General features: G+C 38.4%; 1 protein-coding gene across 1 annotated transcript in view; it reads right to left on the bottom strand.

Moving 5' to 3' along the window:
- The window catches only part of adcy1b (adenylate cyclase 1b), a 579,599-nt gene that overhangs the window by 420,373 nt on the left and 133,820 nt on the right, over window positions 1–25,406 (bottom strand). The gene's annotated exons all lie outside the window — the stretch shown is intronic.

Genomic DNA, 25,406 nt, shown 5'->3' with positions numbered 1-25,406 from the left:
CAACCTAAAATTTAATTAGTTTGAAATAATACTGTTAAATACGGAAATAACTGATCGCAACAACAAACGGCTTTCGTTCATTTTAGTTACCATATATAGGCCTCCGGGCCACCACACAGATTTTCTTAAAGAAATAGCAGACTTCCTATCTGAGCTAGCAGTCACTGTAGATAAAGCTCTTATAGTTGGTGATTTTAATATTCATGTGGATAATCCAAAAGATGCATTAGGACGTGCGTTTATGGATGTTCTAAATTCTCTCGGCATTAAACAAAACATGTCGGGGCCCACGCATACTCGTAATCACACACTAGACTTAATTCTGTCACTCGGACTCAATATTAATGACATCGAAAATATCACCCCAGAACGATGCCGTTTCAGACCATTGCCTTCTGTCATACACAATACTTCTAGATAGGACCGCTCGGTCTACAACATGCTACAGATTAGCCAGAACAATAATTTTCACCACTAAAGATAGCTTTATTAGCACTCTTCCAGACCTGTCTCAAATGAAACATGTAGCAGATAACCGTGAAGATCTAGATATTATAATAGAAAACCTGAACAACGTCTGCTCTAGCACGTTTGATGCCGTTTCTCTCATTCTAAAAAAGAGAATCAAATAAAAATCGCCAGCTCCAAGGTATGACAATCATACTGCAGCCCTTAAAAAAGTATCTAGAAAAATGGAAAGAAACTACCGAAGCACAAAGTTAGAGGTATGGCGTTCAGCATGGAAAGAGAGTTTTCAACACTACAGACAGGCTATTAAAACTGCCAGATCTACCTATCTCAGTACGCTTATTAAAGAAAATCATAACAACCCTCGTTTCCTATTTAGCACAGTTGCGAAACTGACTAGAAACAAAGAACAAACAGAAACCAATAGTAAACTCCAACACAATAGTGATGACTTCATGAACTTCTTTACTAACAAAATTATGTTTATTAGGGAAAACATAGAAACTATGCAAGCAGCCACCACTCTACCCAGTAGTACATTTTCCACTAGATTACCAAACGAACATCTTAAGTCATTTAATCCTACTACAATAGAAGAGCTCTCTAAACTAGTAACGTCATCCAAATCATCGTCCTGTATACTAGACCCCGTTCCCACAAAATTACTAAAAGAGGTATTTCATGTAGTGTCAGACACGGTACTTAATATCTTTAACTCATCTCTAGAATTAGGATACGTTCCAACAGCTTTCAAACTAGCAGTTATTAGACCGCTCATTAAAAAGCAAAACCTTGACCAGGGAGATCTTAATAACTTTAGACCAATCTCAAATCTACCTTTTCTTTCTAAAATATTAGAAAAAGTAGTGGCAAGCCAGCTACGCACATTCGTAGAAAATAATAATACATATGAAAAGTTCCAATCAGGATTCAGGCCCCACCATAGCACAGAGACAGCGCTGCTTAGAGTTACAAATGACCTCCTATTAACATCCGATCGTGGTGAAATCTCAATCCTTATATTACTAGACCTTAGTGCAGCCTTTGACACAATAGATCACACAATCTTACTCAATAGACTAGAAAACTATGTTGGCATCAGTGGTCAGGCGTTAGCCTGGTTCAGATCGTATCTAACCAATCGATATCACTTTGTTTATGTAAATGAGGAAGAGTCATATCACTCCCCCGTTAAATATGGCGTACCTCAGGGATCAGTTCTAGGCCCTATCCTATTCTTGTTATATATGTTACCTCTAGGAGACATTATCAGGAAACATAACATAAGTTTTCACTGCTATGCGGATGATGCTGTCTGCATCAGACGCAGAAAAGCTTATCCATGCTTTTATGACCTCTAGAATAGACTATTGTAACTCGTTACTCGGGGGATGCCATGCAAATCAGGTAAACAAGCTACAGCTGGTTCAAAACGCAGCCGCAAGAGTGCTTACTCGATCTAAAAAGTATGACCACATCAGTCCAATTCTGGCATCTTTACATTGGCTACCAGTTAAATATCGCATACAATTTAAAATATTACTAATCACCTACAAAGCCTTAAATGGCCTAGCGCCCTCGTATATTAAAGAACTACTATCAGAATACAATCCATCACGTAAACTACGCTCACAAAATTCTGGTCACTTAATTATCCCTAGAATATCAAAAGTGTCTAAAGGTGGTAGATCCTTTTCCTACTTAGCCCCTAAGCTCTGGAATGATTTACCAAATAATGTTTGAGTATCAGACACAGTCGATCAATTTAAATCTAAACTTAAGACATTCTTCTTTAACAAAGCATTCACATAAAATGTCCAGTAAATGTACTTTTCCCGCAGTAGTTAGTTTGTCTAGAACAAAGCACTCACATACCTCATATGGGTAATATACTATTGCCGCAATAGTTAGCCTGTCTGAAACCGAGCTGACTTGAACCACTATAATGTTTGACACTTGCATTACATGCGAACGGCCCCTACGCTGATAGAAATTCTGTTTTTCTCTCCCTGTCTCGTCCTCCACCACGAGGACAATGAGATAAACAGACCCAGTTCCTGTTGCTGTGAAGATCATCGCATCACTGATCCACTGGCTGTCCTTCAACGTGATGACCAGCCGATGCCCGACCAACGACCACCGGCTAAACCAGTTTAATTCGCTTACCCGCCTCCTATCCCTACCGTATCTATATATATATATATATATATATATGAATATATATTAATTCCTCCCAAGGGTTTTTGTCCTTCTAGGAGTTTTTCCCATTGGGTTTTTTTTTCCTAGGTTGTTTTTTCGTCCCAGGGAGAGTCAGCCAACTTTGGCTTAACTTAGCACTTTACTGTATACGTTACATTATTAATATGCTCGCTTGTACGGTTTAACCGCTATCTCTACTTCTTATATTATCTATTGATTTTCTGTGTTCTCCTCTACATCTTCTCATGTAAAGCTGCTTTGCAACAATTAACACTTGTGAAAAGCGCTATATAAATAAAATTGAATTGAATTGAATTGAACTATATCAGAATTAAGACAATTAATCAGATTTCTGGTGAGTATAGCACTTCCTTCTGATGTCGGATGAAGGCCATCTCGGGTTAGGAGGAATGGTCTCCCCCAGAAATGCTTCCAATTGTCTATAAACCCTACATTATGCTGAGGGCACCACTTTGACATCCAGCCATTGAGAGACACTAATCTACTATGTGATTCATCTCCCCGGTAGGCGGGGAGGGGACCAGAGCATATTACATTGTCTGACATTGTTTTTGCAATTTCACACATCTCCTTAATAGTATCTTTGGTGATTTCCGACTGTCGGAGTCTGGTGTCATTTTTGCCGGCGTGTTGTACCAAGTGATCTTAAATTAGCTAAAGTAATTCCTTTGTTTAAGTCTGGAAACTCACATTTATTCAATAATTATCGACCTGTTTCACTTTTACCTTTTTTTCTAAAATACTTGAAAAATTAGTTTATAAAAGGATATTAAAACACTTAATAGAAAATTTGATCTTATATGATCACCAGTATGGTTTCAGAGAGAATATTAGTGATGTCCAGTTCATGAACGAATCGTTCTTTTGAACTGGTTCTTTTCAGTGAACGACTTGAATCAGTACACCTAATCAGACTGAATCGTTTAAAAAGTTTGTGTCTCGAGACAGCAGTGATCCACAAGCAGTGTTGGGAGTAATGCGTTACAAAAGTAATGTATTACAGTAATGTATTACTTTTTGCGGTAACGCAGTAGTGTAAGGCATTACTAATCAATTTTCAGTAATATTTTACTCGTTACATGTTCAGTAACGCGTGCGTTACAACAAACTTTTCGCCCGCGAGACATGATTAACAAATAAAAAATCCCGCAAGAAAGTTATATTTCCTGTTCGTGGTCTCTGGTCAGGGAATAGACGAGTTTGGTGTCATTCATCACCCTCTCGCTGGTGATTGGTTGAACTTTGTATTGTATAACGCGCCATGATTTGATTTCAGCCTCTAAGCTTGAGGTTCGAGGCTATTAGCTCCGCCCCATTTGAAGCGCGCACTGTGGCCGGTGGAAAATAGATGAAAGTTGAAAATGGCAGAAGACAGTACATTCGCGAGATGGACGTATGCGCATTACTTCAATTTTGTCAGAGAAAAGGACAAGAAGAACGTAATTGTCAAATGCAACCTTTGTCCAAACCCGAGAGAACTATCGACGTCGAAAAATAGCACTAGCAATTTAAAAAAACATCTCGAACGGTGCCATGCGACCACTCCGCTTACTGAGAAGAGAAAGAACACAGAGGACGAGAGTAATGATCCAAAGCAACAGAAATTAAGTTTCCTGCGGTCGACCATCATGCCACTTGAACCTCGAGAAGTCAAAAGACTTGTTGAAGAGTATGTCGTCGAAGACATGTTACCATTGGCAACGGTGGAATCTCCTGCTTTCAGGAAGTTAGTTAGCAAGATCCCTGTGACCGGCAGCAACGACAAGGTAAGCAAATGTTTACATGATGAGATGTCTAGCTGAAATATATAAAAATGTTCAGGGAGAGGATGGGACTATTTTGTATTAAAAACCTTTTGAATTTATTTATGTATTTTGAATTTAAATGTGTTCTGTATTAGTGTTTTTGTATTTTCAAACTAAAAATCCTTCTTACTACCAATCTCTTTATTAGACTGCATGGATGGGCAGTGTTGCAAATACATCTATTTGAAATACAAAATACTATAATTTGTAATTGTATTTTGTATTTAAATGCATTTAATTTTTGGTATTTATTATAGCCTAGTTTATTCAAGAAATCAGCAGTCTAATAAAGAGTTTGATTGGCAAAAACTATGTTGTATTTTGAAAACACAAAAATACAAAGATTAAATTAAATAAATAAAAGTAGTGTTTTTTGTTTCAAATACATGCATTTGAAATAGTAGTACCCATCCCTGATCTAGTTCACTGGGCCAAAATGTATGTTAAAATATTATAGCCATCAACAGACCTATATACAGCAGCATAATGTGAATTTATGCTCCTGCATTGGAACAGACAATAAATATGTAAATGTGTAATTTAGCATAGCATGATTATCAACTGGAGTTTTAATATCTGTGTATTTTATTTGTTTTTCAGAATGTACTGCCATGCAGAACAACGTTCGCCAAAGAACTAGATAGGAACTATTCTGCCATGGAAATTGAGCTAAAGAAAACAATTGAGGAACAGCAGTACGTGTCAACAACTGCAGACATTTGGACTGCCTACAACAAGAGTTTTTTGGGGGTGACAGTCCATTGGATCGATTCAGAGACACTGGAACGGAAGAAGGCAGCTATTGCTTGTCGTAGGTTCAGAGGTAGGCACACATATGATGCAATTGCATCTGAACTCGAGGATATTTTTTCACAGTATGGATTAACTGCTGAAAAAATGACAGCATGTGTGACAGACAATGGCAGCAACTTTATTAAAGCTTTTAAGGAATACCAACAAGTCGAATCTGAGGATGACGAAGAAGAGGAGGTGGAGGAGGATGATGAAGTGGCCTTCACTGACCTCCACAGCGTTCTCACTGGAGGATACGATGAGGATGCCCAGCAAGGGCTGTGTGTGCTGCCTACACATTATAGATGTGCAGCTCACACGCTTAACCTCATTGCAAACAATGAGGTTGGTAAATGGTTGGCATCAAACCCAGAATCCAGGGCTGTTTACCGCAGTTCCACAGCTAAGTGTTCTGCACTATGGACCAAAGCTAGCCGGTCCACAGTTGCGTCTGAGTGCCTAGAAAAGATCAGTAAAAGGAAGTTGATTGTCCCCTCAGTAACCAGATGGAACTCATTTTATGACGCTTATGTTCGGATCATAGAAATGCCACAAACTGACATTAACAATCTATGCACACAGCTTCAGATTAAATGTATGAATGACAGGGAATACCAGTTTTTGAAGGAATACTGCTCCATTATGAAGCCTTTCAGCGTTGCACTGGACATCCTACAGGGTGAGGAAACTTGTTTTTATGGGACACTTCAACCAACACTTGAAGTTCTAATGACCAAAACTTTAGCAATGCAAAATGGCCTTTCACAAATGACTACCGGGTTGCCTGAAATAATTGTGGGAGCAATTAAAACTCGTTTTGCCACAACAATTGACTCGAAGGAAGCCCTACTGGCCGCAGTCTCGCTGCCCAAGTTTAAACTGCGCTGGGTAAAAGAGGAAACCAGAAGAGATCACATCAAGTACCTCCTCACCACTGAGTGCCGCTCCCTAACAGTAGAAGAGCCTGCAACCCCAATGATTAATGCTTCTCAACCTGCTGCAGTCACTTCTCATGAGGATGACTTCTTTTCATTTGAGGAACAGCCCAATGCCAAGGCTGATACACCTATGTCAGTCGAAACAGAGGTAACATCTTATTTTAATTCTGATCCAGTAATGAAAAGCCTGCATCAGTTTCCAAGAATTAAAAAAATTGCACTACGCTATAATGCACCAACACCATCCAGTGCACCAGTCGAAAGACTTTTCAGTCTTGGGAGTCTGGTACTCACCCCAAAGCGCAACCGTCTTGGTGATGGACGCTTTCAGCGTCTTATTCTGATGCGCTTCAACAGACATTTCAGTCAAGGGGGAATAATAGAGTAGGCTAGCCTCCACGATAGCCGTAAGCACCACCTTGGTTTCCCTTTACTTTCAGCCATGTTCAGTTGCACACTACCTCTGTTTTATATTTGGTAGGAAACTTTCTAAATCCAATTTTCCTGTTGGCTATGTCTGACCATTGCTAAGGTTGTTTTTTGTTTGATTATTGAACCATACTTTATTTTCGGCCTTGTGGGCCCAGACACCTTAATTTCAGTTTTGTATTTCTATAACGTTTTATTTCCATTTTGTTCTTGTATGACTTCCATTTTTACTGAACTTTTTGAAAATGGCTAAGCCATATTTCCTGTTAAGCCTTTTAGGCCCAAGCACTTTAAAGTAATTTTTGTATTCTTGAAAAGTATATTTTCAGTGTATTTTCATAGAGCCAATGGGTATTTCTCTTGTTGTTAAATTAATTAATCTTTCTTTTGAGAAGCAAATAGGTCTCTATTTGATCTGTTTTCTTTCTAAGCAGTTAGGCTATGTTAAGCCTATGTATTTCTATGGACAAATGACAGAGGGATTGTTCATCTAATTGCACTTTATTGAGTAAACAAAAGCTATGTTCATAATGCTCACTTTGTGCATGACAGTTTTGTGTTGTGAACCATTGAATTTAAATTTCATAAAACAATGGCACCAGTAAGAAAATAAAAAAATCTGCATCTTGTCATGGCATTGGAGTTTACATATAGTCCTGTCGTGTCTAATAAGAATATACCAAAGCTATTCACACATATTGCCAGTTAATCACTCTACCATAATTTTAACAGATTTTGTGATTCTGCATACAAACTGTTCATGACCTCATACACTTACATAGTATTATTTTTTCCTACTATGGAAGTGAATGGGGCTCATGATCAGTTTGGTTACAAACATTGCTCAAAATATCTTCCTTTGTGTTCATCAGAACAAAGACATTTATACAGGTTTGTAACAACATGAGAGTGAAAAAATTATGACAGAATTTTCATTTTTGGGCGAACTATCCCTTTTTCTTTCAAAAATGACAACATGTACTGCAGAGAATTTTACATATAGTAGAGGGTGACATGATGTAGCACAATGACTGTGGCCTATCCAGGTTACTAACAATATATACTATTCAACATTTTTGGGTGAACTATCCCTTTAAGTTCTACTTGTGTAGTTATTTTGGTGAAAGTAACTCAAAAGTAATACATGAGTAATGTAACATATTACAATTCTGAAACAGTAATATTGTAAGGTAAGGGATTATTTTTAAATAACAGTAACAAGTAATCTGTAATGTATTACAGTTTGAAAGTAACTTGCACAACACTGTCCACAAGTTACTCACTTTCAGATGTGCTCGACAGTCATTCCGATTCTAATTAAGAGAGAGTAATTGCAAGAGAGAGACGCAAGAGAGAGACGCAAGAGAGAGACGCAAGAGAGTGGCAACACTGTTATCGGAGCTCCGCCGAGTTCATCATCTAAATCTTACTTTCTTACTATCTTGTTCCTATCTATATAATATAACTTACTAGTTCATCTTAGGAATACCTTACCGTGACGATTATTCAACAGTTTCAATAAGTGAAACGATTTATCACTGGTAAACACCCAGTATTAGCATATAGCCCGGTAGCATTAGCAAACGAGGAAACGCTGCTCCGTGCATTGGAGCTCCGTCGAGTTCATAATCTAAATCCTATTTTCTTACTATCTCGTTCCTATCTATATAATATAACGTACTAGTTTATCTTAGGAATACTTTACCGTGACGATTTTTGAACAGTATTAATAAGTAAAACGATCTATCACTAGTAAACACCTAGTGCTAGCATATAGCCCACTAGCATAAACAAACGTGCACTTGCTCACTGTCTGTTTACTGTAAATCTGCCTTCTTTTTCGATCTAATGGCGGACTCATCCGATGTATGTTTTTCAGACCTTTCCTCACCAGAGCGGGAAGCTGTGGAGGAGTTGTGTCCCGGCATTAGCACCAGGTGGTACAGCGTGTCTCACATCACCCTGGCTCCAGGCACCCGGAGACGACCGAGGCACGCAACGAGCGAGCACCCATCTCGATGCAGCTTCACGGACCGCGGTCTGGCGAACGGAGACGCCATCGCCCAGCATGAAAACGGTAAGACTCCGCTTGTCATTGTAACCTGCACTACTTGCCACATGTACAGTTTAGCTTCTTCCGTCAGCATAGAGGGGTTTACATGTGCTAAGTGTATTGAAGTAGTAAGGCTGACAGAGAAGGTTGCAGAACTAGAAGTGCGCATCCGAACGCTAGTTGAGGACAGTAAGACCGCTAATGTTAATGTTACAAACACTGTTTCGGGTGCGCCTAGTGTTAAGCGTAATACACTTGGCTCGGTTCCGACTTCAGAGTCAAGGCGGCTGACTAACTGGGTGACTGTCAGGCGGCCTAGTCGCATTCGGCATCCAAATCACGTTCCTGTTTTAATATCAAACAGATTTTCTCCACTCAGCAATACACCGGCTGAGACATCTGTTAAAGGTGCCCTGGTTATTGGAGATTCTATACTCAGGAACGTTGGCATTGAGGCACCAGCCACCATAGTCGATTGTATACCGGGAGCCAGAGCGTCTGACATTAGATCCAAACTTAAAGTGCTGGCTAATGCTAACCGTAAGTTTTCTAAGATTGTTATTCACGCCGGCACGAATGACACCAGACTCCGCCAGTCGGAGATCACCAAAGATACTATTAAAGAGGTGTGTGAAATTGCAAAAACAATGTCATACAATGTAATTTGCTCTGGTCCCCTCCCCGCCTACCGGGGGGATGAAACTTACAGTAGATTAGTGTCTCTTCATGGCTGGATGTCAAAGTGGTGCCCTCAGCATAACGTAGGGTTTATAGACAATTGGAAGCATTTCCGGGGAAGACCTGACCTGCTAAAGAGAGATGGCCTCCATCCGTCTCCGGAAGGAAGTGCTATACTCTCTAGAAATCTGACCAATAGTCTTACTTTTGATATTGTCTGACTATCCAGGGCCCAGGTCAGGAAACAGACAGATCGGCTTATGCCGAGTTCAGACTGTATGATTTTCAAACTAGTCGGGTCACCTGTGGTTTCACACTGCGTGATTATCTGGGGAAGCGTTCAGTCGCTGCTGTTTCAGACTGCATGATGGATTGGCGACAGGGATTTTCATACTGCATGACTTTACCGTAAGAAGAATCGCCGATAACTTTTTCCCGGGCTGCAAACTACGTCTCACAACCAAATGCACGCGAGAAGTGACGCGAAGGAAACAGCGCGAGGTCATGCGTGCAAGACCGGAGTTCTCACGTGAGACTGGGATTATTATTAATAATGGTCACCCGCAAGAAGTTTACCATACAAATTGCATGTGCGCTCATTTGCAGCAGAAAGAAGAAGAAATAAAAATTATGAATGAGGAAATGTTTGGAGAGACTCCTCCCCGAACTTCCAGCTGTCCTGTATGTTGCTCTCTCATTGGATGTAGGTCATCGCCGATGTTATTGTCAGTCAAAACACATTTCACATGGCATGATTTTGAATCGCCGACCGGTCCAGATATTTAGCATGCCAAATATCTCGCGGGTGTCGGCGACTCGTCGGCGATCCTCTCAGAACGCGTCTTTTATAATTCACACTGTGTGATTGTCACTCGCGTGCACGAGCATCGATTTGCCTGTGATTTCGGCCATTTGTCGGCGATTTCTCAAAACCTGTCGGCGAGTCAAAATCAGGGCTAAAATCGTGCAGTCTGAACTCGGCATTACCCATCAGTCTGTTAGCTGCCTTGACATGTCAAGATCACATATATCCCAGCACATAGAGCCTTTTTTAACAGAGTACCAACACATCTCGACTGTGTCTGTTCCTCGAACAAATAAATACAGAGCACCGTTTACCTCGTCTCGTACAAATCTTATTAACATAAAACTAGAACATAATACATTAACAGATGAAACTCAAATGTTAAAATTCGACCTTCTTAACATTAGATCACTTACCAACAAAGAACCAATTATCAATGAAATAATTACTGACCAAAACTTAGATGCACTCTGTTTAACAGAAACCTGGCTTAAAGCAGACGATTACACCAGTTTAAACGAATCCACCCCACAAGACTATTATTATAAACATGTTCCTCGTCTAATAGGGAGAGGGGGTGGTGTAGCTACAATATACAATAAAATATTCAAAGTAAACCATAAATCCAACCTAAAATTTAATTCGTTTGAAATAATACTGTTAAATATGGAAATAACTGATCGCAACAACAAACGACTTTCGTTCATTTTAGCTACCATATATAGGCCTCCAGGCCACCACACAGATTTTCTTAAAGAAATAGCAGACTTCCTATCTGAGCTTACAGTCACTGTAGATAAAGCTCTTATCGTTGGTGATTTTAATATCCATGTGGATAATCCAAAAGATGCATTAGGACGTGCGTTTATGGATGTTCTAAATTCTCTCGGCATTAAACAAAACGTGTCGGGGCCCACGCATACTCGTAATCACACACTAGACTTAATTCTGTCACTCGGACTCAATATTAATGACATCGAAATATCACCCCAGAGCGATGTCGTTTCAGACCATTGCCTTGTGTCATGCACAATACTTCAAGATAGGACCGCTCAGTCTACAACATGCTACAGATTAGCCAGAACAATAATTTCCACCACTAAAGATAGCTTTATTAGCACTCTTCCAGACCTGTCTCAAATGAAACATGTAGCAGATAATCGTGAAGATCTAGATATTATAATAGAAAACCTGAACAACGTCTGCTCTAGCACGTTGGATGCCTTTGCTCCCATTCGAAAAAAGAGAATCAAAGAAAAACCGCCAGCTCCATGGTATGACCATCATACTGCAGCCCTTAAAAAAGTAGCTAGAAAAATGGAAAGAAACTACCGAAGCACAAAGTTAGAGGTATGGCGTTCAGCATGGAAAGAGAGTGTTCAACACTACAGACAGGCTATTAAAACTGCAAGATCTACCTATCTCAGTACGCTTATTAAAGAAAATCATAACAACCCTCGTTTTCTATTTAGCACAGTTGCGAAACTGACTAGAAACAAAGAACAAACAGAAACCAATAGTAAACTCCAACACAATAGTGATGACTTCATGAACTTCTTTACTAACAAAATTATGTTTATTAGGGAAAACATAGAAACTACGCAAGCAGCCATCACTCTACCCAATAGTACATTTTCCACTAGATTACCAAACGAACATCTTGAGTCATTTAATCCTACTACAATAGAAGAGCTCTCTAAACTAGTAACGTCATCCAAATCATCGTCCTGTATACTAGACCCCGTTCCCACAAAATTACTAAAAGAGGTATTTCATGTAGTGTCAGACACGGTACTTAATATCTTTAACTCATCTCTAGAATTAGGATACGTTCCAACAGCTTTCAAACTAGCAGTTATTAGACCGCTCATTAAAAAGCAAAACCTTGACCAGGGAGATCTTAATAACTTTAGACCAATCTCAAATCTACCTTTTCTTTCTAAAATATTAGAAAAAGTAGTGGCAAGCCAGCTACGCACATTCGTAGAAAATAATAATACATATGAAAAGTTCCAATCAGGATTCAGGCCCCACCATAGCACAGAGACAGCGCTGCTTAGAGTTACAAATGACCTCATATTAACATCCGATCGTGGTGAAATCTCAATCCTTATATTACTAGACCTTAGTGCAGCCTTTGACACAATCACACAATCTTACTCAATAGACTAGAAAACTATGTTGACATCAGTGGTCAGGCGTTAGCCTGGTTCAGATCGTATCTAACCAATCGATATCACTTTGTTTATGTAAATGAGGAAGAGTCATATCACTCCCCCGTTAAATACGGCATACCTCAGGGATCAGTTCTAGGCCCTATCCTATTCTCGTTATATATGTTACCTCTAGGAGACATTATCAGGAAACATAACATAAGTTTTCACTGCTATGCGGATGATACCCAGCTTTACATCTTGTCGCGTCCTAGCGAAACCCACCATTTTACTAAGCTAACAGACTGCATTAGTGATATTAGGGACTGGATGGCACAAAACTTTCTTATGCTAAACTCCAATAAAACAGAGATACTTATTATTGAACCGAATCGCTACAAACATAATATGTCAGATTACAAGTTGCCCATAGATGGCTGCACGGTGGTGCCATCTTCCACGGTTAAGAATTTAGGCGTAATGTTCGACAGCAATCTATCTTTTGATAGTCATATCGCCAACATCTGCCGCACAGCATTCTTCCATCTTAGAAATATCTCAAAAATATGCCATATGCTGTCTGCATCAGACGCAGAAAAGCTTATACATGCTTTTATGACCTCTAGAATAGACTATTGTAATCGTTACTTGGGGGATACCATGCAAATCAGGTAAACAAGCTACAGCTGGTTCAAAACGCCGCCGCAAGAGTGCTTACTCGATCTAAAAAGTATGACCACATCAGTCCAATTCTGGCATCTTTACACTGGCTACCAGTTAAATATCGTATACAATTTAAAATATTACTAATCACCTACAAAGCCTTAAATGGCCTAGCGCCTTCGTATATTAAAGAACTACTATCAGAATACAATCCATCACGTAAACTGCGCTCACAAAATTCTGGTCACTTAATTATCCCTAGAATATCAAAAGTGTCTAAAGGTGGTAGATCCTTTTCCTACTTAGCCCCTAAGCTCTGGAATGATTTACCAAATAATGTTCGAGTATCAGACACAGTCGATCAATTTAAATCTAAACTTAAGACATTCTTCTTTAACAAAGCATTCACATAAAATGTCCAGTAAATGTACATTTCCCGCAGTAGTTAGTTTGTCTAGAACAAAGCACACACATACCTCATATGGGTAATATACTATTGCCGCAATAGTTAGCCTGTCTGGAACCGAGCCGACTTGAACCACTATAATGTTTGACACTTGCATTGCATGCGAACGGCCCCTCCGCTAATAGAATTCTGTTTTTCTCTACGTGTCTCGTCCTCAACCACGAGGACCATGAGACAAACAGACCCAGTTCCGGTTGCTGTGAAGGTCATTGCATCACTGATCCACTGGCTGTCCTTCAACGTGATGACCAGCCGATGCCCGACCAACGACCACCGGCTAAACCAGTTTAATTCGCTTACCCGCCTCCTATCCCTACCGTTTCTATATATATATAAATATATATTAATTCCTCCCAAGGGTTTTTGTCCTTCTAGGACTTTTTCCCATTGGGTTTTTTTTCCTAGAGGGTTTTTAATCCCAGGGAGAGTCAGCCAACTTTGGCTTAACTTAGCACTTTACAGTATACGTAACATTATTAATATGCTCGCTTGTACGGTTTAACCGCTTTCTCTACTTCTTATATTATCTATTGATTTTCTGTGTTCTCCTCTACATCTTCTCATGTAAAGCTGCTTTGCAACAATTAACACTTGTGAAAAGCGCTATATAAATAAAATTGAATTGAATTGAATTGAATCCGTATCTTAACTCGTAGAAGCTCTCCCCAACAGTATCACTGACTGAACCGAGACATGGTGAATTTTGTTGATACTGAGCATGCGCAACAAACATACTGGTATTAAAGAGTCACCGATAAAATGAATACCTGAATCAAGAAAGGTTTCTATCGGACGCGTCTGACTTGATGAGCTGTTAATACTGCGCATGTGTTACTGAAAAGCATGATACAGTGACTCTCGAGTCAGGAACAGGTTGCTGCATTTATGGAGTCACCAGTTCACTGATTTGAGAACAGTTTCTATCGGACGCGTCCAAAGAACTAATCAAAGAACTGTGGATACTGATCTAGCGTGAGTCAAACGCTACGGACATCAGTGAGTTGCTCTGCTAATACTATAGCCTCCATGAACTAAGATAATTGACAGACATAAAGTAAGTTTATTTAATTTTACCATAAAACTTACGTGAAATATGCATGGAACAGCTAATTATATTAAACACCGTTTTGACTAAAATGTATTTGTTAGGTGTGTGAGTGCAGATTATATTTTAAGTTGTTATGAGCTTGATCATGATTTCTGTTAAAAGTTTTTGAATGTGCTTTAGTTGGAATTTTTGATTTTTTAAATGTACTTAACCCTCCTGGATGATAGAATTAGATGCGAATGACGTCATTACGTAAAGTACGTTAAATAACTGGTGAATCGGTTTTTTGAACCAGTTCTTTGAAACGAACTGTCCGATAGAACTGATTCACAAAAAAAGAGTCGGACTTCTCATCACTAGAGAATATGTCTACAGAAATGGCTCTTTTGCAGTTTGCTGACAAAATTACAAAAAATTTGCATGAGAAAAATAATTCTATTGGTATATTTTTAGACTTGTCGAAAGCATTCGACACAATAAATCATAATATTCTTTTCGCAAAATTAGAAAATTATGGTATTAAAAATACAGTTTTAACTTGGGTACAAAACTATTTGGAAGAGAGAGAGCAATATGTTTATGTTAATAATCTCAGGTCAAGTAGGGGAAAACTTTTATGTGGGGTACCGCAGGGGTCCATTTTGGGACCTCTATTATTCCTAATTTATATCAACGACTTAGGAGTTGTCTGTAAAAATGTTATGCCACTTATGTTTGAAGATGATACATGTCTTCTATTTTCTCATTCTGAAATTGATACATTGATAAGAGAAGCAAATGAAAAATTACAAAATATTTCCAAATGGTTTAAAGTTAATCAACTCTCTCTTAATATACAAAAAACTAATTTGATGATTTTTAGTACAAAAAACAAAGGAGATTGTCAAGATATAGAGGTATCAATTGATGGTTTAAAAATTAGCCAAGTGAATCAAATAAAATTTCTAGGTGTTATTGTTGATCAAAAACTAACCTGGAAATATTATATTCAATATGTTTGCAGATAAATAATGAAATCTGTTGGTATATTGAGTAGAATTCGCTCTTTAATTGATATTTCACGTATGAAAACATTATACTACAGTTTAATTTATCCTCATATTTTGTATTGTAATATTGTTTGGGGTGCAACATGCCAAACATATTTAAATAAGATTTTATTAATACAAAAGAAATTCCTAAGAATAATGAGTAACTCAAATAGATTGTCATCATCTGCTCTGCTTTTCATAAAATATAATATCTTGACAATATTTAATGTTAACATCTATTGCATAAACATCTTTATGTATAAGTATGTGAATATGATAAAAATGATGTTAAAAAGAGCTGTTAAAAACTTTTTCATGTATTCTTCGGATGTTCATGCCTACTCCACAAGGCGCTGCAAAGATTTTTATCTTCCTTTTTGTAGAACTACAAAATCTACACTAAAATACAGCAGAGGGCCTTCCCTCTGGAATCATTTAGATTCTGCATTAAAGACTAAAATCATTCTAACCTCTTTTAAAAGAGAATTGAAATTTTTTTTAATATACAGATAAGTTTATTTTGTAAATTTGTTATATTAAAATGATTTATGTATTGATTGTATTGTCTTGTTTGATCATGTAATATTATGTTTCATTTAATGAGATTTCGGGGAGGTCTTCTCACTCTCTCCCGCACATTTTTTGTCTTTGTTTCTGTTGTTTCCTTTTATGGATTTATTAAAGTTGTATTTTAAATAAATAAATCAAATTAATTATTGCTGAGGGTGCAAAGTTACGAGCTTAATTTAACAACACTTTTGTCGTGTCGTTTTAACAACAAAATAAACTAGGCTATATAAAGAAGCTAACAAATCTCTCATGATGCACGCTGATGTGGCGGCGGAGAAGCACGTCTAACACCCGGCATTAAAACTCTAAACACTTAAATTCGTCTGCAATCTGAATTAAATTCGTCTGCAATCTGAATTACCAAAACAATCAGATATACATACATATTATTTTCATGTATATTTTACATTAAAGTCTGTAAAAGACCATACAGGTGAAGTGAAAAGGGATTAAATGAGCAGTAGCCGTAATGCTGCGGTGGCGGATTAAAAACATTTGAATATAATTTTTTTCCATTCTAATTATTATTGCAGATCGAATATTTGACCATTCATGCACATCCCTAATTTTAAAAGCAATCATGTTTAATGTCTGTTATTCTGGATGTTAATCTGAACGAATGTTTAGTCGGAGCTTGTGAAAACTGTACACAAATGCCCAGAGAAAATCTGCGGGTTTGGACACAAACATTACTGGCGTGGGCGGGAGTGGAACTCACAGGTTGCTGGCATCCTGGTCAGAAATTCGGCCGACGCGGGTTTGAGAAAAATCTAGTCCACACCGCAGATATGTTACTTCAGACAAGCACGTGCAGGTCGCGGTTTCTGTTTGCATCTTCACATTATTTCGGCCATATTTTTTCAGTGATAAAAGTCTTTCGCCCGAAAACTGAATAGGCCGAATATTCGGTGCATCCCTAATAGCATCAGCAACTGACACAATGTGAAGTGAACCGTATTGAAAGGGAACGATAAGGTTACTCACGTAACCCTGGTTCCCTGAAATAATGGGAACGAGCATTGCGTAGCTGGCCGTGCTACAAACGCCTACACAGCGAGCTTTATTTGGCTACGCGCTTCAGTCGAATAAAAGTGAGCTCATGGGTGTCTTTCCCGGACTATAACCACTCTAACCAATAGACTTCAATCGCAGAGTAAACAGGAGTTTCTCCCATAGCGTCAGCAACTGACGCAATGCTCATTCCCGTTATTTCAGGGAACCAGGGTTACATGAGTAACCTTATAGTTATCTCTCCAGTCTGATTTTAACATGTTACAAGAGTGGTTTTTGGCTAATAAATTGGTGCTTAATAAAACCAAGTCATATATTATGATTTTTGGTTCTAGACAGATAGTTAAATCCAAATCTACTTTGTGTTGTATCATGTACTGATGGTACATTGCATAAAGTTGATCATATAAAATATCTTGGTGTATGACTTGATTCTGAACTTTCCTTTAAATAATATATTAATCATGTTTTGTGCAAAGTCAGTATTGGAATTGGTACTTTATATCTTCTCAAAAGTGTTTTACATATGGTGTTCGTAAGAAACTTGCCTCTCAACTAATACTTCCATTTATAGACTATTGTGATGTGTTTTATCAAATAGCATCAAAATCAGATGTTGTCCCTCTTAATATAGCATATAATAGAGTTTGCAGATTTGTTTTGGGTTGTTCTTTCTGTACTCATCATTGTACAATGTATGATGCACTTCAATGGCCATCACTGTATGTTAGAAGACATATTCATTGTCTTCAATTTGTATTTAAATGCATTCATTTCAATTATCCCAGTTACCTGCAACACTATTTTATACCCTCAACTTAGGCATTCCGTTCAGATTTATTTTTTGTGTTCCTCGTCCTAAAGAACAATTGGCAAAAGAGCATTTATGATTAAAGCACCAATTGATTGGAATAATTTGCCTACAGACATTAGATCTGTTACATCTTTTTGGCTGTTTAAACAATCTTCAGCATCTTATTTTAAGATAAACTGTACATGCTATCATTGAAACTGTCACTATTGTCACTTTTGTTATTGTTATTATTTAGTATTTTGTTTGTGGATTACTTATTGTCATGGTATTTGATCTAATTTAATGTTATTTTATAATTGTATTTTGTTTATCTGTTGACTGTTCTAGTTAAATCGTTGAGGTAAAATTTGACATTTTTGTAGTTGTTATTGTTTTGTTGTATGTGTGTATGTAATGTTAATTGTTATTTTGTTATGGTTTTTTACATCATTAGATGTATGATTGCATATCTATGTATGTTAGGACCTCCTCGAAAATGAGATGTTACATCTCAAGAGGTTTATCCTATTTATAAAATTAACAATTTCAGAACATGTTTCTGATGAACCATACTGAGTTTTGTAACGATACACCGCTGTGTTTGGGAAATACTGAACTTAATGAGAAAATTTTGAAATGGCCGACACCCAAAATGGCCAACCAAAAACCATTTGGTATTGTTTGGCTTGGCATACCTCAAGGAATCTAAACAGACCACTTTCATGATTTTAGACTCAATTTTACAGTAGTTAATAGCAAACAGCCATTTTTCAAATCTCGTGACCACTAGGTCGTGCTGTGACGAAACGTTGCATGCACCCTCAGATTGTGACTGTTATGACATATACCAAGTCCCTTGTCAATATGCAAAAGTTTTGCGGAGATATAGCCTCAAATCTCTTGACCACTAGGGTTGGTAAAAGTGCTCTTAGAACATGAACCTTTCAAAGTTTTTTAGTGATAAGCAATTGTAGTTTTGACATTTTATATCTTGAAACCACTAGGTGATACTGTCCCGATATAACTGATGCTGCCTCAGGGCATGCTTGCGATGATACCCACTAAATTTGGTGTAAATACGATAAAGTGATGCAGAGATATAGCCTTAAATGACTTGACCACTAGGGGGCAATGCGCAAAACAATAGATGGTGCCTCAGGTCATGACTGTGATGACACCCTCCAAATCTGGTGTAAATACGATAAAGAGATGCAGAGATATAGCCTTAAATCTCTTGACTACTACCTCTTGACTCTTGATTTACCAACTGATGTCCGAGAATCAGACACAGTCGATCATTTTAAATCTAGACTTAAAACTTTTCTCTTCAACAAAGCATTCGCATAATTTATCTAGTAAAGGTACTTAACTCGCAATAGTTATTTTTATGGAACAAAGCACTCACGGTCATAACACAGACCAACCAAATAAATAAATAAAAACCTTATCTGCATGAACACTTCAAAATTAATTGCATTAAATAGTTTGCCACCGTTTGCCACTGAACCTGCATTAACAACGACAGTGGGGCCTCTGGCCTTAGTCAAACGGTTTGGCAGGTATGGTCGGGTTGCGATTTTGGCACTTCCGTGTGTCTTGTGAATAGGATGCCATACAGACCCGTTTGCCACTGAACCTGCATTAACGACGACAGTGGGGCTTCCGGCCTTAGTCAAACGGGTTGGCATGTATGTTCGGCTTGCGATTTTGGCGCTTTCGTGTGTCTTGTGAATATTATGCCATACAGACACATTTGCCACTGAACCTGCATTAACGACGACAGTTGGGCCTCAAGCCTTAGTCAAACGGGTCGACAGGTTTCATTTTCTCTTAAAGATCGGAAGGTGACCCTTAGTTACCATATATACCTTCGCATTGGGCCCCCAATTAGAGTTCTCAACGGGTCGGGACGGCCCGACAAACCCGACGGGGCCCGAATTCGGGCCGGGTTCGGGTCAAAAATATAAGCAACTGAGTCGGGTCGGGTCGGACCTCGGGCTTAATCTTTTACGCTCCGCGAAAAAAAATTATTAATCATCACTGCTGTTCACCGTAAAGAAAGTCTGGTCTGGCTGCTGCAACATGCATCACAGAGAGGGGCGGGGGATAGCAATAAGCTCCGGGGTGGATCACCAACGGATTCAGACCGGAGCTGCCACTTCAGAGCGGATCCATTGCGAATCCGGCCCAGAGCTTATTGCTATCACTGCGTGCACGCTTGTTGCCGGGAGAAGAAGAGATGGAGAAAAGTAAACTTGCCGCAGGTGAATTCATTTTTAGGCATATTTATATAGCCTATATTTAAAGTTTATTGTTTCAGTTGTTTGTATTGTTATAAGGCGTGAACATTAAAGCGTGGTTTGAATTTCCGTCTACTGGTCATGATAATAGCCTAACGTTACGTGTATGAGAAAAAAAAGACAGGGGGGGGGTCGGCGGCGTCGGGCCGGGTTCGGACAGATAATTCACGTTGATGTGTCGGGTTACATCGGGTCCGGGCTTTAAAAGCCACGGGCCGGGTCGGGTCGGGTTGTAATTTTCAGGCCCGTTGAGAACTCTACCCCCAATTTGCAAAATCCTCAACTGTGGATAATATAATTATGCCGCAATAGTTAGTCTGTCTGGAACTAAGCTGATTTAAACCACATCACTGTGTGACACTTGCATTACATGTGAACGGCCTTCACGCTAATATGATTTTGTTTTTCTCTCCCTGTCTCGTCCTCGACCCCGAGGTCAATGAGACAAACAGACCCAGCTCCAATAGATGTGAAAGTCGGCACACCTCTGATCTACTGGCCGTCCTTCAACGTGATGCCCAGCTGATGCCTGACCAACGATCACCGGCAGAACCCGCTTAATCTCCACTTAATCTCCTTACCTGTTTATATGTGTGTATATACATATATCTCCCAAGGGTTTTTCCCTCCTAGGACTTTTTTTTTATTTCCTCGGCTAAAAAGCCCGGGGTTTTTTTCTCCTAGGGGGTTTTTTACCCCGGGGAGGCAGCCTTCTTGGGCTTAACTTAGCTTCCTCTTCTAGACGTTACATTAGTAATACGCTCACTTATAATGTTAAGTCATAGCCGCAGCAAATTTGACTGCTTATGCTGTCGTGTATTATGTTGTGCTATCTGTTGTTTTTCTGTGCTTTTCACTGCTTCTATTAATGTAAAGCTGCTTTGAAACAATTAAGTATTGTGAAAAGCACTATATAAATAAAATTGAATTGAATTGAATATAAGCATAAATAATCATTTTCAAATCTCATGAACACTAGGTGGCTCTGTGACAAAACGTTGCATGCACCCTCAGTTCATGACTGTTATGACATATACCAAGTCACATTGCTCATGGACACCTCGACACTTGATCAGGTAGAACCGGGGATTGAACCACCAACCTTCTGAATTGTAGACAACCTACATGAACCACTGCCAGTACTCATGTCAATACGCAAAAGTTTTGCAAAGATATAGCCTCAAATCAATTTTGGTGCGCTTGCCATTGTATTCGTTAATGCGCTATACAATAACTGATTGGTCTATCAAAAATCGTTTCATAACTTTTTGTCTGGAGTGCCTCTAGATGGTGCATACCAAAATTCAAGCCAATCAAATGATGGCTGTAGGAGGAGTTAAAAAAAGTTGGTATGCTATGTAATTCAAAAAGGCCGTCCGAAAACCTTTTGCCTCAAGGAATCTAACAATAGCACTTTCATAATTTTAGACTGAAGTTTGCAGTAGTTATAAGCAAAAATAGCCATTTTTCAAATCTTGGAAGACTAGGTGGCGCTGTAACCAGAGTCGGATTAACCCAAAGGCAAACTAGGCACGTGCCTAGGGCCCGATTGGCGGGATGGGGCCCAGACAGAGGGGAAATTTTTTTTTTTTTTACAAATGTCCCATCTACAATTTCGCCGCTGTCGGGCGGGATCCCCGTATCTCCAAAACCATTATTTTTCAGGAAATTAAAAAAACGCCGTATTTTTTAAGTTATTAAACATTATTTCAATTAAAGACGAGCTTTATGGCTCGGGAGCAGAGAGATACGAACTTATGCTCTCATTGATAAAATGGTACGGACACAGACGTCGCCGCTGCCAGCAGTGTTCAACAAATACTGCGGTCACATTGAGCCTTAAAGACGATGCTTCAATAGTTAACCAAAGCTGACTGTAGTATACATCTTACTAAACTCGATTTTAAAGGTTTACGATCTTTAAGTGATGCAATACAAAACACGATGAGCGGACTGCTGTCTAATAAGTGGAAATGAATCTGCTCGCAAACTTACCTTCGTGGCTCACGGGCTTCTTTCTGCACAGAAGCATTACAGCTATCGAGTTTTAATAAATGTACTTAAACCTAACTATTTTCACTTGTTAGTGCCTAACAAACAGAAGTATTATATTAATTAAACAGCCATTTTATCTCCAATAAATAAAACATTTACTTGTGTTTAACATTCACAAAATAATTTAATGGTGGTATGCAAAACATTCAATTTAATTCAAAATTGAATTCAATAAAAACATTGCTGCTTGTGTTTTACATGCACAAAATAATTTAATGGTGGTATCCAAAACATTCAATTTAATTACAGTATTATATTAGATACATTTAAAACTTCAATGCATGTATGATAAGCCTAGTAATACGTAAATATTTAAAATACATCAATAACTGATATCATAGGTTAACACAGATAAAATCATAGTTAAGTCTTTCTTTATTAAGCGCATTACTGAGTGTATTTGTGTTTGTGAGTTTATGACTGTTGTTGTCTGAGGTGGTGACTCGGATGGGGACGCCAGTCATCAGAATGGTTGATTTTCAAGTTCATCGTTCTAATCTGTACCTGACAGAGTTCCTTTAAGGACACAGACATGGTTGCTGCAAAAAAATAAATAAATAAAGGACAAACGATCATTTCCCTACGTTATATAAGGCATGTTTGCGTATAATAACGAGGCAAAAAAAAAACTGTTCCTTGCATAATAATTCATGACTGCAATGGCAGAACAGCGGGGTCAAGATTTTTTTTCTTTAAGCCCCACAAAAATCACGTTAGATACCAAACATGATAACAAAACCAATGGATAGTGGCTAACTAAGTCAAATGCAAGCAATATGTGCTTTAAATTCACTTCACAAACGTGAATAGCGTAAAGAAAAATCTAGCAGCCTCAGAAACGATACATTAGAGTTTAGCACTACCATTACTTCGAGATAAAACTGTTATACATAATATAAAAACTGTTATTATACAATTCATATAACTGAAACATAAATAACCAGTGTTTTGAGGACATTTACCTCAGTGGACGTGTTGCTCGACGAGGATTTCGTTGCGATTCTCAATCTTGAAGAGAAATATGCAGCGAAGCTCTCCCGCGGATTACTGACACCTATTGGTTATTTACTGGTACTACTGCCTTAACAATGACACTCCCAATGGATAAGGTGAGGATAATTTAATAGCATTTAATAGAGCCGTGTAATGACGTATAATACATTTAGCAAAAAATTGTCTGATAGACTGGTTAATATACAACACATGACTTAATTTGGTATACAAACAACCAATTTGTAAGCAAAGACTAGGCTATGTAAAATGTGAATTCACTTTTATTAGTAGGTAAGTTTCAGATTTCAATTCATAAATAACCTCAATGGGGGGCCCAAAAAATGCAGCCTGCCTAGTGTAGTCCATTTATTTAATCCGGCTCTGGCTGTAACGAGGGTTGGGTCATGACTGCCATCAAAACTACCAAGTGTCGTGTGAATAGGCTTAACTTTGGCGAAGATACAGCCTAAAATCAGTTGTGTTGACTATTTAGAATGTCCTCTATCAGTGTGTCAAATTTCATAACTTTCCTACATACGGTTCTATGGGCTGCCATAGACTCAATGGTGGAATAATAATAATAATAATAATAATAAGACGAAAACTATCAATAGGGGTCTCGCCCATTCGGTGATTGACCCCTAATTATAATTGTTATTTCTCAGGGGCCGTATTCACAAAGAATTTTAAGGCTAAAAGTAGCTCCTCACTGGCGAATTTAGGAGCATCTCCTAAAAATAATGAGCGTGTCACTCCTAACTTTAAGACTCCTAATTTTTTTTCACTAAGAGTAATTCACGGAGCATTTTAGCCCTAAAAGTAGCACCTAAGTCTGGGACAGCTTAAAATAAGTTGAGATGACTCCTAACTCACTAAGACCTATTCACAAACGATCTTAAAATGCCTTGGGTGCTGATCCTCCTTAACATGGACAGTTTTACCAACTCAAAAGCATTGCCTAGACTTAAAAGCACACTTTAATGTAAACATATTGTTTATGACATTTGTTTCATAATTCATTCATGACAAACAGGAAGTTTTTAGAATTACATGAAACAATAATGATATTAAATATTTAATATTGAATGCCAACCTGTTGCATTGCTTGCCCGTTTAAAGGCTGCAATCTCACCCCTTGACTGCGATTGTAATGCATACCACAGCCTCTCGCAGTCGTCCGAGGTCCGCGACACAAGCGGGAATGCTGCATTGATCTGCAAACAAATCCTCTCCCAGTGATATGTGGGGTTGATCCGAAATGAGCGGGTGCCTGCGGTTATGAGTCATCCAAAAATATTTTTCATGATTTTCGGGTCGCGGTCGATCGGGTCATTTGAAATAAAAATGCCAGTTAACTATTTTAAACAATAACTACTTTAAAAAAATGTGGGGCAGGGAGTAGGTCCGGTAAATTTATTTTTTATTTTTTGCGGTCCGAGTTGCGGGCGAGTTAGATGAAAACGTTGGTCGGGTGCCGGTTGTTTTGTACATTGACCCGTGCATCACTGTCTCCCAAGCTTAGTTTTGCTTGATATCTCAGTGCCGAATTTCCCTTATATTATGTTTCTTTTTTCCAGCACCAACTGGACTTTCTTTTCCGTTTTGGTGAGTTCATAATCCACCGTCATTTATTTATTACATTAGGCTTCTTCAATATGGGCAACATATCTTGCTTTAAGTAGTCTATTTAGGCTAATAGGATGTAAATTAATCAAGCAAGTGTTAATGCAATGTCGTTTTTTATTATTAGGCAAATGGCGGTTTTCATTTGGGTATTAGGCTACCTTGATTTAATTTAATTTAATTTAATTCACGACTTTTTTTTATATATGCATTTCGATGGCATTAATATTATTATTTTGTGTAGGACACAGACATATTTTGATGAAATTCCATGATTTGGCGCGTCTGTGTTATGTTCCGCATGACAGCCCTGTCATCTAACAACCAATCACCGTGGTTTTTGCGAGGCAGCTCGTGCATGAGAATTGACGTCATCCATAGCAACGAAGACTCACTCTTAGTTTAAGAGTTATATTTTTTCCTTACTAAAAGTAGGTCTGAAAGGCGTTGTGAATAACTTTTAAGAGAAAACTCCTAGCTAAAATCTTTTAGTGCAATTTAGGAGTACTCTT

This window comes from Misgurnus anguillicaudatus, chromosome 2 (genome assembly GCF_027580225.2).
Source record: "Misgurnus anguillicaudatus chromosome 2, ASM2758022v2, whole genome shotgun sequence".
Lineage (NCBI taxonomy): Eukaryota > Metazoa > Chordata > Actinopteri > Cypriniformes > Cobitidae > Misgurnus > Misgurnus anguillicaudatus.
Note: the sequence above shows the minus strand (reverse complement) of the source record. Positions and strands in the feature narration are given on the sequence as shown.